Here is a 17,946-nt window from a genome sequence, read left to right on the forward strand (position 1 = left end):
AAGAATATTGTCTTTGGGACCAATAATACGATGATGATTAAAATGTAAACATCTTGTCACTACACAAAAATCACCAATAAAAAATGACAATGCACAGGGGTTAAGGTTGAATTGAAGTGTGCTTTATGTAAAACAATCGCTCGGTCTTTTTAGGTCAAGAATGCAACAGTCTTGACAAAAACAGAGTTAAAGAGCTTGAAAATGGTACCCATATGTTTCAGCTGAGAATGTTAAGTTAAGCAAAACAATTCAAAGAACCAAGCTTGAATCTCAAGCAGGGATGTTTTGCCTGTAGCAAGTCAATTATTTGCTGGTCATGTTTCAGTGATATCATCCAAGTTCTGGATTATGATCAGGTCCATATGTCCTGTCACGCACAATTCTGCCCTCTTTACGTTGCCTGCTCTTGGAGAGCATAAGAACTAGCAAGAAGTGTGTGACGTGGACAATGGAGGGCAACCTTATTATGGAAGAAGAAAGGTTCTGAGAGAACAAGATTGAGTGAAGGTATAGGTGCTGGAATAATGGATAGCAGTAAAGACGAATTAACAGTTTTGCATTATAAGGTTTATTCCATGCTGAATGGAAAAGAATCAATGTGTCACACCTTTTCTTTTCCTAAACCTTTACCTGTTCCTTTGCAGCCGACATAAGCTGATGCAGCTCCCTACTTGAAAGTATTGCTTTACGCTTTCCTTCATTTATACTGAAGGTGGAACTCTAAACAAGCGTTACGTTTCAGTAGTTAAGTTAGACAGAAAAGTGCATTGTGCTATTTTCTTCATAGAACACTGGGGTCTGAAATTGGTTCTTGGGCGTGAAAGACGCTCACCTCGACAAATGCGTTCTTAAAGAGTGAGAAGTCATCAGGCAGGATACAGTGCCTCAACCCATACACTCTTTCAAGTGGGGCTATAGCATCAGCAGCAAACAGAAATTTTGTTAAACACGTTAGTCTCCAACCAACCATCCATCTATTTATTAACCACTTCTTCCGATTCAGGGTTGCAAGCGAGCCAGAAACTATCCTGGCAAGCAATGGGAGCAAGGCAGAGAACACAACCTGGACAGGACACCAGTCCATCACAGGGCAGATAGACACAGCTGCAGACACACACACCAGAGCACACAGAGGAAACCCACACTAACATGGGGAAAACAAACAAACTCCACACATATAGCAGCCCAGACCTGGAATTGAATCTCAGGCCCCAGCACTGCGAGGCAACAATACTGACCACTGTACCATCGTGCCACCTCTCCATGATTCACAAATGACGTCTTTCTGAAAGAACTGAATAGTATGGACAAAAGCTGAAGTCAGACTGGCATTACTGCCACAGTTTGTTTGTGGCAGGCTGAAGTGTTGTTAGGGATATAACCTTCCCTTAGGGAAAAACTCTTTTTTCTCTTTAAAAGTAAGGGAGCAGTCATACTAACACAGGGATTCGATACACCAATAGTAAGTAGCTAATGTGTTGCCCTTTGTTTGTTTTCCCATTGACAGAAACAAAGACATCATTACAAACATTCATGTTTACAAACTATCAGACACTTGTTTATAAGCATTCCTGTTACTTTAAATGTGCTTGCTGCTAACATAATAAAATATAATTCAGATAAACTATATAGCACATACAGTGTACTCTAATCTGAAGTATTGTTTTGTAGGAAGAAATCCATGTTGAAATAAAGACGCACATCTAATATGTTCAAGATATTAAGCAGGCTACAGCTACTGCGCTATTTAATGAGAACAGTGATTCCAAAAATGCATTAAAATTTTAGGAAATTTTAGATGTGCTTAAAAAAAGGGTTTTGTATGTAGCTGCAGAGAAAACCAGGCGAAGGATTTGTAACACGCAGCTGGGGTGGTTGTTTTCTTTTTCTAACACTCTTTGAATCACTGACTCCGTAAACAGTGATGGTTAGCAATCTAGGTGCAGGGCTATTTCTTCTACAGCGCTGTAGGGCATAAGCTCTTGAGAACCCTCTGGGAAATCGATCCTTTCACCAGTGGAAATTTTGTGGATTATCTACCAAGAGTTAAAACTGTTCTCATTGAACATTGAGAAAAAGCAAGTGGGAAATGCCACTAGGGATGATTCCAAATGAGTCCGCACCCCTCCAACCCCCATCAATGGATGAAACAATCAAACTATTTTCCTTTTCCCAGCTTGCTGCTTTATATAATAAGGGTCTCTGGAGGAAACTAAATGCATTATTGCCTTACAAACAAAAATACAATGCTGAAAACCGAGCTGTTTCTATGGGAAAAATGGTGCCTGTGCTTCATTAAAAGAGGTCCATCAATTTAGGGAGTGCTCTCAAATAAGGCTTATAAATAACGAGTAATTTGGTAAGGAAAAAAAAAAGTTGCTTGAGAATGAATTTATGCTCTGCCTACTTTTATAAACTCATCAAAAGCATATGATGCATAAAAAATGTATTTGATGTGGGCGGTCATGAAAGGAAATTATGAAGTGAAATCCTCTGAGCCTGTTTTTTTGGTAACAGAATGCCTTTTCTTGGCTTATATATTTTCACACAAATTCCATGTTTGTGCCACAGCAGTGGCCTAGAATACTGATGCCAGATATGTAGAAGATACCATTTTAGTATCTTGTTCTTGGATAATAACTCGCCACATCCTACTGGCATAATGACAGCATGAACAGGACACCCGTTGGAAAAGACTGGTCAATTTAGTTTTGAGCAGCTTTTTAGACCTCTGGCTGACTCTTTCCAAGAACCAATCAAATATTGGCCAAACGAATCCAGCGGAGAATATTAGAAGGTGCCATTAAGTTGCGTGCCTTTGATGTGAAGTTTTAATAAGAACATATGAAAAGATCCAAATGAGAGGAGGCCACCGAGCCCATTTGGCAGTTAGTAGGTAATTGATCTCAGGAATCTCATCCAGCTGCTTCTTGAAAGAAGCCAAGGGTATCGACTTCAACAACATGACTGGGTGGACTGTTGTTTCTACTTCACAGTCAAGCCTTTTGAACATGGGGGATAACCAAATCTCCTGACATCACCATCTGAAATCAAATTTACAGATACACCTATGCAGATTTCTCACAAATTTTAAAAGACATGAATGGCTGATAGTAGCGATTCTGTGAAGAACTATTTTAGGACTACATACTGAGCACAAATAAAAAAAAAGGCATTATGTGCTCTATCAAATGCTGTATATAAAGCAAAGCATAGGAGCTCAGAGAATAAACCACATCATAAACGTTGAAAAAAAATCAATAGCAGAGCCAAATCTATATTTATCATTTCATTAATGACAAATTTTTTCCTTTGTGTACCTCAATTCGTCACGTACACTACAGTAGTCAATAGACTGAAACAGGCTGTGCATTATCTGCATAATGGATTGTACTGTACGTACCTAAGAAAGAGGTAGCAGTTTTCCGAAATAATAAAGGCAGCACAGCCAAAAGTGTCCCTCGTTTAATTTGAGGATGTTTGTCACGGTTTTCCTTGAAGGGAATCTAATAAATGATACATAAACCTAATTGTATTCGTGTAATGGTTGTCGAGTTCTTTCCACATCTGAATTCATTTCAGTTGAACGTTTATTTAACCAGCGCTAAGCATCCGTGTTACAGCATATGTCGCTTTCTTTTGTATCGAGTTTTTGTTCATGACAGGTAACCACCGTTAACTCACAACTTCGATCACTGTCAAAACCGTTTTACCTGAACCACTTCAGCCTGGCCGAAGTTGGAGAATGATTCGCCACTCTCCTGCCCTCTAGGGGCAGATGTGTAATATGAATGGACGACACGGGCTATTGGAAACATGTCAGAAGGTTTCTCATTGAAATTATCCAAAGTGGCACTGTACCTTCTCTAACATCAGGAACAAAATAAACTCTTCCAACCGCAATAATTAATTGCGTTTGATCTAATTCTGCATCTTTTTCTAAATACAGCATTTTCAATCAAAATGTTTCATTCTTAGCATTTTTGTAAATACAAAATGAACGCAAACGGATTTGTTGCTTTCTCAGATTAACCTCGCATAAACATCATTTTATTGTGATCAAAGGGATTTCAACTGTCTTGCATAGTAAGACGATTTTTTTATTTACATAAGCAGTAATTACTAGTACGTGTCAAAACTTACAGCATGATTAAAAAAAACGTCCGTCATCGCATTTTTTTTTCATATTACAGTTCTTTTTTGCTGGAATAAATCAACGTCAGATTACATTGGTGGTGAAAAAAAAGTCCACATGGAACAAGCGCGGCATCGACTTCGGACTAAAAAGAACTGTTGATCATTCATGTGGATTTTTGTTTTTCCTTTAATTGTCACATCTGTTTCTCATCACACAAAGAAACAAACACAACAAGAAGACGACGTCGGACAAAATAAATAGCAAGCAAAACCAGAATTCACAAAAAAGGCTGACACAAAACGCTCTGCGCTCTGTGCATGCCTTCAATCATTCCTTAGAGTATGCATTAGAAAAGACCTTGAGAAGACCTTGGATATTTTAAGTTTTATAAAACTTCATATCACTCCAAAACTTTACAAGGAGCCTTAGAACACCGCCAGTTTACCTTACGTAATTAAATCATTAAAATTGTTTCCCACAGTTTAGACAACAACCATGCAAAAAATCCAAACAATAACTGCACTATAATCAACCGGTCTCATATTTTACGAAGCAAATCTTTTCATATCACGGACAATTTCAGAGAGCAAGCTTTACAAAATTGTTACTTCATAGGTACAGATCTATTAACGGTAATAACCTTATTATCAGTCCGTGACGGAATGAAGTGGGGTGTATTATAAAAAGTAACTTTCAGTTCCGACTCAGCAAAGATTTTAGCTAGTTAGACAATTAATTGGACATCTGTTTATAAGGGCTTATAAAACGTGTTTTTATTTTAAGGGATTGGTACATGAAGCAAATTGTATTTCCAATTTTACCGCCACTGTTTATTTGTTATTTCTGGCTGGGTATTTGTTGCCGTTCCTGGAGCACTGGTACATTCAAGTATTGGTACATGCTGCCATGTACAGATCAGCACATGCCTCAGTAAGTATTCAAAGCAATAGCTAAGTGGCTTGGCAGCCACAGTAAATATATTTTTTTTAGGTAAAATATGAGTGGTCACTGATCTGAAAAGATACCAGATCATTAGTCAAACCCCACACCTCCTTGTCACATCCTGAAGTTGTAATACATCTGACTCCACAGCTATAGTAATGATCCATGACTCCTATCAAGGTTAGGCTGTTTTGAGTCATGTTCCAATGGGCAGTGTCTGGTCATCAGTCCATCCGTTTTTTCCCATTTGTCTCCTGCTTAACATTGTTCTTCTGGCATCAACCCAGAAATTGGACATCAGAATACTAATCTGCCATAGTTCAGTAGGTCTAAAGTAGTGTAAGCCAGTCTATGACTTCTGTCGAGCTAAGTGCACACTCTTATAGCTTAAACAGTAAAAAGTGTTCAAGGTCAGGATAATTAATTTGAAAAAAAAAAAGGATCCTGGAAGTAGCTAAGGGTAATCTCACTCCCTTTATAGATGAGAGAACACAAAAATGACAACACCAGAGCAAAACCTGTCTTTTAACTGTCAAGTGAAGAGTCACAGTTTTTTGGGGGGTTGTTTTGTACGGCTAAACAGTAGTCTCCCATTAAATTAATAAAGAATCGACATTAAATATATAGATTGGAACTATTTATACACTATACCCACTATAACAAAGAAATATAATGGCCCTAATCTAAATGTGTGGAGCCTTTAAACAATCAACTTATCTTTCAAGACTTCGAAATCAAAGGGTTGTAGCATCACGTCCCCAAAAAACATTCTATTTGCGTGTATGGGCCCCTTAATTGCTTTCCATAATAATACAGCACAGTGTTCCCGGCAGTTTTGGATACTGTGAATGCAAATATTGCCTTCATCGTAATATATTTTCCTTATTAAAGCATGACAGCAGTGCTAGGCCAAACACCAACAAGGAAACAACTCACAAGTTTTAATTTGTCTCAGCAATATTTGGTCACATATAGAATGTGTATTACTTAAACTGTTCATTTAATACTTAAAGCAGCAAAAGTGTAGCTGTGTTTTGTTAAATTCATCAAAGAATAATAGGACCACAGGCCTGGATATGATCCATCTACACCCTGCCATAATTGTATTTGCTGCTTTAACTTCAACGGACAGTTCTCTTAGATAATGCCAAATGCCTGCCTTGTGCAATCAACAGGAATTTCCTCGGTTGATCAATTCTCCACCAAAATTGATTAGTGCCTCATTCCATTTTTTATAAGACAATGCTTATGCATTTCAATAATATTGTTTTCTAGACTTTCCTTTCTAAGGATGTAGCAAAATTGACCAAAACAAGACTTCAATGGCAGTAACTATCTTATTGAGAGAACAGAGTGCTGAAATAGCAGGGGAGTGCCCAGAAAAATATTTCACATATTTGCAAATGTATTCTAATTATAGCCTCTGAAATAGCCAAGATACTGACCAGATCAGTTCTGATTCTGTATTGTTCATAACAGAAGGTTTGTGACCACTGTCTTGTAATGCAGATCAAGTTAAAGGATGAAACTCATACACATTCCAGCACACTGTGGTTTATACATGGAGCCAGCAATCCATTAGACAGGTGACCGTTCTGAATGAGTCCCAGGTTACTTTTGAGAATAGTAATTTAGCTTCTGTTTCTGCACAGCTGAAGCACCAGAGAATTACAGGTACAATAGGATAGGGCTGCTGGAGAACTTAAGTAACAGAACACAATAATAAAGAACCCACCACAAGCTCCTCAGCTTAATATCGATCTTTGAATTTGTCCAGAAAACATGTCTAAGGCTGCTCCGATTCTTCAGGCAAACTAGAAGAGTGTGTGAGAAGTATAAATGATGGCAGAGTAAATTAGAATAGCATTACTGAAATATTGATTTGCAAGGATTCCACAGGGCAGACAACTGTGGAGCAGATGTACTGCCTACAGATACAAATCAGCATGCTTCAATGAGTGCAGTCATTACTGCCAGAAAACATTCAAACATGAAAACTTTAAGGCTAATTTATGGAAATGTTAGACTCTACAAGTTCTGACTTATTTAACTTTTTATTGCTTAAAACTGAAATCACAAATGTACGATAATGCGAACCCATTCGCAATGATTTACACCAAATGTAAGAAATGTCAAATGTCATTTACTGAGAAGCGTTACAAGGCAATAAATGCTATTGGTTCCAATATTCCTTTGCTGAATTTTGTATGCCTTTCAGTATATATTGCTGTGTATGGGTTCGTTCTTACTACCTGAACTTATCTTTAAACTTTGCGTGTTTGTTTTAAAAGATTTTTTAATTGTTTAATTATATTTAAGACCTGAAAGTTGAAATGCTAATCTGTTAGAGCGTACTCCACCCTCGTTAAACATTTCACCCGGGGGTACTCTGGGTAAAATGCTTTGAAGTGTATATTGCAAGGAAAGTTATTTTAATAGGTCTTAGTGCACTTGGGAGTCCAGTCTATAGCTGTCTCCTGAGAAAAAGTGGGTCTTAACAGAAAAGGCCTTTGCCGTGGGTGGAGTATTTACATGCAAGGACAGGTATATTTGCAGAGAAAAAGGAAACGGAACACTCAATTAGATTCAAGGGATTTTCATTGTTAGACCTCGAGCTTTTATTAGACTAAAAGTTATCTGAAGCTTGAAAAAGGTACAATTACATAGATTCATTTCAAGTATGGATATTAAAAACAGATAACCTATACTGTGTATATGTTTGATTTATAGTTTTTTAGTTTCATGGCTCCTTTGTGTTATTTGAAGGGTATGAGACACATTCCATTGTCTATAGAAAAGCTGCCCTCTAGGACACAAAGGGACAGCCTTACCTGGAGAGTATAGCTGCATTGTGCAAAAGTGGCAGTAGGTTTTGCGAATCACTGCTTGTACAGTAGCTATTCAGTACACCAAAGTATATTAAAGAACGGAATAGACTTCCCCATTAAGTAATGCTATTACAAAATTAAAATAAGGCACTTTTCATAACACAGGCTGTCAGACAAAGGAAAAAGGACTTCAGTGTGGTACCTGTGCTATACTCCTGATACATGTATTTAAAATCATTAAAGGCATTAACAAATTAGACACAGTGAACTTCTTCAAAAGGAACAGAGGAAAAAAGTGGTACCAGGGGACACAAGAAGGAACTATGTATTTAAAATTGAGAATAGGAGGCACGTTTGTACCCAAAAGACTGTGGGAGTAAGTTGTTGAACAAGAAAACCAGCCATGTGGTTGAAGTTTGTTTAAGAAATGGCTGGATGAGATCAATTGGATCAATTAGCTCCCTATCTAACTATCAGAAGGGCTACATAGCCCATTGAGCAATTGCAGCGATATTATGACACAAATAGCAGTTTGATTCAAATAAAGAAAAAAATCAAATCCAGCTTCTGAATTATTCTTTAAGCTCTAAATCACATTTTTCTTCAGTTTACACATGCTTGTACATGTCAGTATACAGGTTATTATATATTGATTCCTCAGTCTAATAATTAGTCCCCGTTGTTTTCAAAATTTTCAAATTTATTATGTCTCCCTCTGGTGGACTCATCCCAAACTATACAAATTTCATTTTAAAATCTTAATTGAACCAGGTGAATCAACTGAGAGAAAATTCACATTTACAATAATAACTTGGAGGGTGCAAAGGAACAACAGCAGTCACCCTCTCAGAATTTGGGCCTACAACCCTTTGGTCTCAAATCCAAACCCTAACCAATAATTTCAATCATTTCTAATTCAAGCATTTTAATGATCTTTAATAATTTATTCAATTTGCATTTCTTCATTGTGATGTGCTGGCTGATTACATTTTAGAGTTTGGAGACATAAATCCTTCATCTAGCTGCCTGCATACAATTTTATATACCAACACATATTTTCATTTACCAAAAACCTCTCTTGGTTAAAAAAATACAAGAATAATTAAATTTATTGGGAAGCAGAAATGTATGTATACATGAAACAATTAGTACTTTTCTTGAAATATTGTTTATACCTAGTCTGTACCACATAATGTTATGGAACTAAATACCTATTATTATATTTAAACCAATGACAAAGCTTTAAATGAGCTTTTAAGCTTTTTCCTTTTTACATGTGTATTTCACATAAACCAACAATGTAGCAAATAAAGATATTTTAAAGTAAGAAAATATTTTTATTTGTGTGGAGAGTTTATTTTAGGTTCTTTCATTTTCATTTCATTTCATTTCCCAAAGGAGATATGATGGGGGGCGGGGGGCAGAGCAGTTTTTAGTTTTGTTTTTCTGTCTTCTAAAAAGAACCGATGTTTCTTTAAAAATAAAAAACTATGGAATGATGCAAGAGGACAGAGGGAAAATCTTCCTGGGAAAAAAAATGAAAAGGAATACAACCTGGAGGAGATCTGTGCGTGAGAATAACAGTCTAACTTTCTCCCTTTTAATCCAAATTGCTCTGAAACATGTTTCAACATATGTTGTCGGGCCTTACCCCCTCTCTTCTATCTCCCTTTAACTCTCTCCTTTGTATCATCTCAGCTCCAAGGCCGCACAAAGAAAGAAAGAAAAAAAGAAGGAACTCATTTTTTTTCCACCGTCACTAGCTGCTCATAACATGCAGATCACTTTTCTGTGGTTTTCCAAGCGAGTCAGTTACAGTACCTAGTGTCCTGTGCTCAACAAGAAGATCGGACAAGTCTAGTCCTGAAGGTCCTGTCTCTCAGCAGGTTTGTATTGCAGCTTACTGCAGTCCAACAGGACCAAAGCTGAACACTGCTGTGCTCAACCAGTGAGCCAGTCACATCCACTATCCTGACAGTCTATTTCCCAAATAATCTTCAACTTCAAAGCAGAAATCATGCCTAAGAGCTGGTGTGAAATACCACCTACTTTATTCCTGAAGTTAACACATGTGAAGTGCAAGTAGCCTCAGCCCAAGTTTGGATTTCTCAAATTCCTGTATCTAAAACATTCTTCATTTTTCTCCTTATTTGTAGATGGGGCGCTCATTTCCCTGCTGTCCCTTGCATGTTATATGAAGAAATGACGTCACTGCCCTTAATGTTATAGAATGACAATTTGTTCATTAGGTGATGTGGGATATGGTACAGTGCACTCAAAAGCTTTCTGTTGATAACGGTGAGGCCCACATACCGCAACGTTAAAACAACCAATTCAAACACATTTTGGTTTACATAATTTGGGGACTGGAATCTTCATGCCAAAAGGAAAAAAAAATGCAGCACAGTTGAAAATAAAATGCTAATGGTGGGATAAAAGGAAATTACATGAAAGCATGTTCAAACGGGCATTTTCTAATTCTGTACTTAAATGATTCTCCCTGGGGAAATCTCTACTAAACCTGAAGGTGAAACAATAATTCAAAGAAGCCTTCAATCGAACGACAAGTTTACGAGTTGACATTCTTTTTCATTACCATTTGTAGGATTTATATTTTTATTTCTATATTTGTTTGCCTTACAAAACTAAACAACACAGATAAAGGTTCTTAAGAGCAGTAAATTGCTTGGACTTGATTTCCCAATGTTACACAATCTACATCTATAAACTTTCATTCATCACAGCGCAAAAGCATTTTTAAAAGTATAAAGAAGGAAATAATCAGATACCGGTGAATTTAGTTGCCTGACTACAAGCAGAATACACAGGTTACACTGCAAGAACTAGCTATGGATATTACTGAAACTCACTCAAGAAGAGTGGTGTTAAGCTGAAAAAGTTGCTCATTTAAATACGATCTGAACTTTTGTCTTCATCTCTAATACTAGTAAGAAGACTTGTGAATAGGACTAGCCACAGAGGAAAATAGTCTAAATATACAGATCAGAGCAGATAAGTATCAGTAAATTGCTTGAGGAAAAAGAGAGTCTTTGTCAATTAAACCATCAGCCATAAGATTTATTAGGCTGCAGAATTTAATGACTCTAGAATTCAGGGGATCACATAAATGGTCTCCAAGCCAGCTGATGTACCCCAGAACAGTTTAGACGTGTTCAGCATTTAGAATCTGCTGATAAGGAGGTAACCAAGGAAAATAAGTACTGTAAATCGACTAACAGTGAATGTTGTCACCCGATCTGGGTTTCCTGGGTCTGAACATCTTGGTTCTGGGCTGTTAGGTTCTTCATTTGGCTAGGGGGGTTTGCAGCCTCTGTATTTACGGTGGTTCAGACTGTATCTTGGGTTAGAGTTTTAATCAGATTCCGAATTTGGGGGAAGTCAATTGCTTTGCCCTTATACATGAGATGGTCCAAGTCCATTGGCGATACCTTTGAAGCGTTGTTGTAAATTGTCATGAAAAAGGCAACACCTTGCTGGAAACTTATCTTTTACACAGTTTAATAAAATAACTTCTAAATCCTGGCATAAGGCTCTTTGGGATGCTGACTAAACCACACACTAGAACAAGCTGATCCCTAGCACAAGAAAACCATCTGCTCAGAAGTGCTTACTGATAAACAATCTCATCAAATGCCTTTTCCAGATAGACCTCTTCCATATGGAGCAACATTCCAAGGGTTTATCAAACTAGAATTTCCTCATTATGTTGACAAAATACATTATGTGTATTCAGGGGATTTATATGTTTGACAGAGACTAAAAAGTTCCACCTGGCTGTATTTTCGGTTAAACACTGAATGGGACGCCAACTAAGACAAAAGCCTGAGAGGCTTGAAGGGAGGTGTTAAAAAGAGTTTAAGCAAAGCAAATCTTGTATTGCTGTCAAAATAGAAGAGTGATTCATGCACGAGATAAAGGCAAGTGCTCTGAGTGAGATTAATTGCGTGGAGTACAAGGCAGTAGGGATTTGGAACAGCACACTGTGAAGTGGCTGAAAATATAAACAATGCACATTTCAAGTAAGGTTCATATTTAGCAGATCTCAAAGCAAACAGTACATTAACATACTTAAAGAAACCCTAGACACTGTGCAAACCCCTCTTGAGAGTTTAATGTGCGCAACTGCAAATAGAGACAAGAGACAGAAAGAAACAAAACAGAGCAACAGACCAAAGTTAGAAAACGTTCAGGAACAGTTGTGAGTTGTACTGTTGAAATTGTTCTTCAGGCACCAACAGATCATTTAAGTGTGATGATAAGTTTTAAATTCCCTCATCCACTGGAGTCTACAAGCAGAAAAAATCCTATACAGTGGACATGTTCAGTAGAATATCTAAGGATACGGAATCACTCACCTTCACATTAATTTCATCGCAAGTTTCTCAGAGTAAAATAGAAGCAAACCGAGTCCATTGCTCTGTAACCGATAACCCATGCAAAGAGTACACAGCATTTTTACAATGCAGCGATGTGCACGGTAGACAAACACCAGGACATTCTTGTAGATTGAACTTGCGCGATACTGCATTTATTGAACCAGTCACCTATCCATAACAGGCTCTGACAAAACCTTTCTGCAGACCACAAAACATTCCAGAGGAATTTATTTTAAGTCTGACAACAAAACCTAAGCCTGAATTGCATTATTTCCCTTGAAAGGCTCTTGGTTTTTATCATAGTGCTTGTCATAGCTTCCTAAAATAAAACTGACACTTAACAGTGAAAGGATGCTGAAAATTAACTTGTTACTTTACTCTAATACATATAATTAGCCTTATATAAATCCTTTTATAATAAATGATATTCCATACCCATTTCTGTTTCTCATAAGTATTATAATTACAGTTGTGTGAATAGGTACTTGTTACTCAAACTAGTTATTAAGGATCCCTTAAGTACCGATGTTCTCTGAAGCAGCCAAGTCTTACAGAAAAATTTAAGTGTCCACTGGCTGTCAACATAACCAGTATGTAGTCTCCCTGCTTGTTTACCATATCAAACAGTAAGTAAACAATACTCTTTTAAAACAACTGATCGGAAAGCTGTACAGAAATCAGACTATTGTACTGAATACTTACTTAAAATATAAAGAGGATTTCAAGTTTTTTTCAGAAAAACTTCTCAAGACCAAATTACAGTCCTTCTCATGAGGGTCAATTCATGCAGATACAGCTACGATGTGTCTATTTAACCAACACAAAAGCGGACATGCTAACATTTCAACAGTTCCCCAAGTTTTCATGTAAAGCAATATACTGACTCCTCCGAGGACAAATACGATCTTGTCTGGAGTGGAATGCTTTTTCTTAGTAAACAGGAACAAGTCTTCTTAGAGAGTATAGACACAATTCACAGTATTCTCTTGTTGGTCACAACATGCAGTTTGTGATGACATCTTGCTGCAGTATTTACTCTCTGGCATTAAGATCTTCAGAAAACAACCAATACTAAGTAAAGCCATTAAGTGTGGCTATCTAATTTATGTTTGGAGGATTAATAGTACTTGTGTTTAGTATTTGTGTCTTGAATTTGCAGCATTTTAGTTGGATTTCAGACAAAGTAATGTTAATTATAGATACATTGGTATAATCGTGCAGTGGGTTCTAATACTAGATAATAGAAGAACAATAACATCACTGATATGGGTACATCATTTAACAGATGCCATTATCAAATACAAATAAGCAGCATATCAAAAATAAGAGCAGACATGGCAAATTAAGGATTCCAGTATAACACCATTCAGGAACAGGTACTGTTGCTGTTATATCTAGTACATAGAACAACATTTTCACTGAAAAAGTCACAATGTTGTAATTCTAACACTGTAAAATACAATAAGATAAGTAAAATATTAGGGACTTGATTTGATACAGGCTTTCTGTTAAGGAGACGTAATTGTACTATTGTAGGCTGAAATAAAAATTCAAAGTCAGATTTTAAATGACACTAAACTTTTTTTCAAAGCTGGATGTTTGCTATCAATGTCCATTACCCCATTATTAGAATTGTCCGTTTGTCATTCACTGTTTCTTAAATCCCATGTATTATTTCCCATTAGTCTAAACCGATCACAAATTTAAATATGTTCACTTGTAAGTCACCTCGGACAAACACATCAGATAATTGAATATAAATTGTTATAATTGTAATAAGGAACAAGCGATAGGTTTATTCCGTGCTGAAAAGAGAAGAACAAAAACAAAGCAAAGGCAATGTAGCGGGAGAACAAAAGCTGGGAGAGAGGAGGAGCGAGAGGCGGGAGCAGGGGACAGAAAGAGTGAAAGACTTGTTCCTTTGCAGCCTACGCATGCTGATGCAGCTCCCCACCTGAACTATAATTGTAATAATACATGTAGGAGGTAAATAACTCAGTAATTCAGAATAACCAAAACAAAACATTAAAGATAGATGCTGATTATTTATTACTGTATAGGTATGTCCGTGGATGTGAAGTAATGGTCTGTGATCTTGCAGGGATATTAAGCATACAAATGAAAATCAATTAAAAAATCATACTGAAACCTGTAGAGTATGGATATATGTATGTAGAGACCAAAGAACAGAAAATAGAATCCCTTCAGTTGAATGAACAGTCATCAGATTGCCTCTCTTAGATTACATTTATCAATATGCTTCAAGGTTTCAAAATAAAATCACTCTATATGTCATTATCTGTAATAGATAAGGTGTATTTCTTTACTTGTTGGTATATTTAAAAAGTTTCTGTGCCTAAACAAGGAACCCAGGGAGTGCTCAATACAGTAGCTCACTCTTTATTGTTCTGTTTCCAATTCTTCTTTGTAAGTTGACCATAACAGATAAAGGAAGATAAAATTCCCACTTCACAAATGCATGTTGAACGAGTGGCACAATGTGTTTACAGGACAAGATTTCCGAAATACTGGATAGATATAGTCTCAGAATAGACAGTAGCACCTGAACATTTCCTTTCCAGAGCCTGTGAGTCATGATACATCATTCAAAGAACCAGTTCTCTTATAATGACTTATTGTATTTGTGAGTGTGCAGCGAATTTGTATGCCATATGAGTAAGCAAGGTTACTGAAATAAAAGCCAAAATGAAAAACTGTAACAACGTCTAAGCTAAATAGTAACACATAATAAAAGCTAATTAGCAGCTGTATAAGCTCTATGTTTATGTGGAGCTGTTTTCTTGATCCTTTTCAAAGTGCTTCAATTATAAAACCATAGTGGTGGAATTATTCTGAACAACAGGAAACAACAAAAAAACTGACTTTTATGAGAATGTTGTGTTTTTTTCTATTTCAGTTTTATTGCTTTTATAAAACAATGTGGAAAAAAACCCCAGAACGCTTTGAAAAATGTCTTTGAATTCAACCCCTGCAAAATGATTTTCTGAGAAATTGTCAACAGTTGATACTTCTTCACGGTCTGCTAAACCTTTTGAGACACACAGGGCTGTTGTTTTTATTAAGGTACACCTTTGCTGGCATCGTTTATGAAAGATTATTGTACACTGCTTTTCCCCCTGCAGTCATCCATTTTTTCTGGCAATGATTTATTAATTCTTAAAACTGGCAAGATATACTTGTTTCTTCCTTTAGTCTACATCCTAGAGTATATACACTGGAGCAGAAGGACAACAATTATTGGAAAATGGATAATATAGCTAACCAGTTTATACTGCCTTGAAATTGTATTATATGTTATACTGTATGTGGTTTGCTTCAATAAATATTTACTATTACATAGTTTATTCGTTTATGAGAGATAATATAGCCTGATAAGTGAAATTATACTAAGAAAACATTTGTATTAATGGCTAAAAAGCATACATCCATTTCTTAACTGGTTTATCCAATACAGGGTTGCAGGTGAGCCAGAGTTTATCCCAGCAAACAACAGGTAGGATATACCATGGACACCAGTCCATCAGAGGACACATACAGACACAACACTCACACTAGGGCCAATTTTCTCAGAAGCCAATTAACCCACCAGTATATCTTTAGACTATGGGAGGAAACCAGAGCAAAGAAACCCACATGAACACAGGGAGAACATGCAAACTCCATGCAAATAACACCCCAGGTCTGGAATTGAACACAGGACCCCTGCACTGCAAGGCAGCAACGCTAACCACTACTTCACTGTGCTGGACCCTTGAATTGCAACCAGATTATCAAAAATAAAAAGCAAACCATTATAACCCAATATTTTCCCAAATTCACACATAGCACACCACATCAGATTTGTTTTAACCACTTTCACTATGTTATCTTAATACCCCTGTATTGTAAAACCCCTGTTTACAACTTATTAATGTTATTAAGAAACGTTACTTATAGGTGTCTATCTCGAATGAGAGCAATAGGTACAGTAAGACCAAGAAAGAATTATAAAAATAGATTAACATCTTCAGGAGTTATAGAAAATCACCTTCCTTAAAAGTGTGCATGCAGACTAAAACTTCTATTTCTAGATAGTGAAATCAAGAAGCACTTCTTCTGTGTTTTGAAACATATAGTTAATTTGATTACACTGATTATCCCTGTCTTATCGTGAAGTTCATGCCATTAAACGCTGTACCGTATATTTTTCTTTTAAAACATATCAAGGAAATGGAGCTCACTCCTGTTTTACGCATTGACAAATTAATTTCTGAGGTTGCAGAAACATCTTGCTGATAGTTACATTTCAATGAATGTAGTTTTTGAGTTCTGACAGGATGAATGCAAAAAATACACTTTACAGGAGTGCGATTCAAAGCAAGCTTAAAAGGTTTGCAAACAAACACAGGCCATTCGGCCAAGGCTGTCCACTATAGAGTTTCTGATCATGAAAAAGAAAATGTGGATTTACTTAATTGTTCTCTCGTCTTGCAAAAAATGAACAAAACAAAAAAACACCAGAAATGATAGCGTGCAAAACAAAACCTCTGATGTTGTAAATGAGCCCTCGGGCTGTTCAACCAAATTTTGTTCTACATCTGTATTTGTTTTTGCACAATTAAAGATTAGTATGCCAATTTTGCACAATACTGCCATGTAAATCTCTTATTTTTGGCAAAATGTAAAAATACAGTTAAGGTGGCCCTTGGCATCCTGCAAACAGCTGAAATTGATTTTATTTTAATAATCAGACTGAATTGTATACAGCCTGGCAAAGTAGGCAAAGTAGTAGATAAAATACTAGTGTTACCTATTATAATATGGCCTCCTGAATACTCAATGGTGTTTTAACTTTCAATGAATAAAAGAGTTAAGACCATTAAAAACATTAAAAAGCAAAATAAAAAAATAGCATTATGATTGACCACAAAAGACCACCGTATCTTATTTTTCAAGGTGATTGTCATTGTTGCATGCCATAATATAATCTGTAGTTAATCTTTAAAAGACAGAAACAGTTTTAATAACTTCACTCAATAATAAGCAGAGTAGTGTTGTCATCAAGATTCAGTCAAATGTAACTGATGCTGTTTCTTTCTTTACAGTGAACATCATATATTAACTCTTCCTTCCATATTACTGGTTACTGCTTCCAAGTAAAACATTTGCAAAGATATACACCTTTATTATTTACACTTTTATGGTAATATTCTATTTTTTATTCCATTAAAGATTTAGAGCCAATGCCAATAGCTAAGCAGCACCGATTTTCCACAAACAGCATTTCCAACAACAGCAACACTCTTAAATTGTACATTACAGATTACATCAACAATGCATTTTTGTTCTTTACCCTGTATCCCAGCAGCATATCACACGGTAAGCAACAGCACAGCTACCTGCTGAAATATAGCTGACAGATTCCAGTTTTGTACACATTCGTTTGGTTCTTTTACTGACATCCCTATCCACATTCTACTAAACATATCAGATTCTTAATGGATCAGGTGCTTGCTCTGTATGTCAAACGTTGTGAGGTATTAAAATTTAAACTTTAGTTTCGGCTATGAGTGTTGGTAGAGGATCTGTCCTGTATCCAGTGATAAATAACAGGAGCTGTCACTAACATTTAAGCTTTGCC

Source organism: Lepisosteus platostomus, chromosome 24 (assembly GCF_059453375.1).
Source record: "Lepisosteus platostomus isolate fLepPlt1 chromosome 24, fLepPlt1.hap1, whole genome shotgun sequence".
Classification (NCBI taxonomy): Eukaryota; Metazoa; Chordata; class Actinopteri; order Semionotiformes; family Lepisosteidae; genus Lepisosteus; species Lepisosteus platostomus.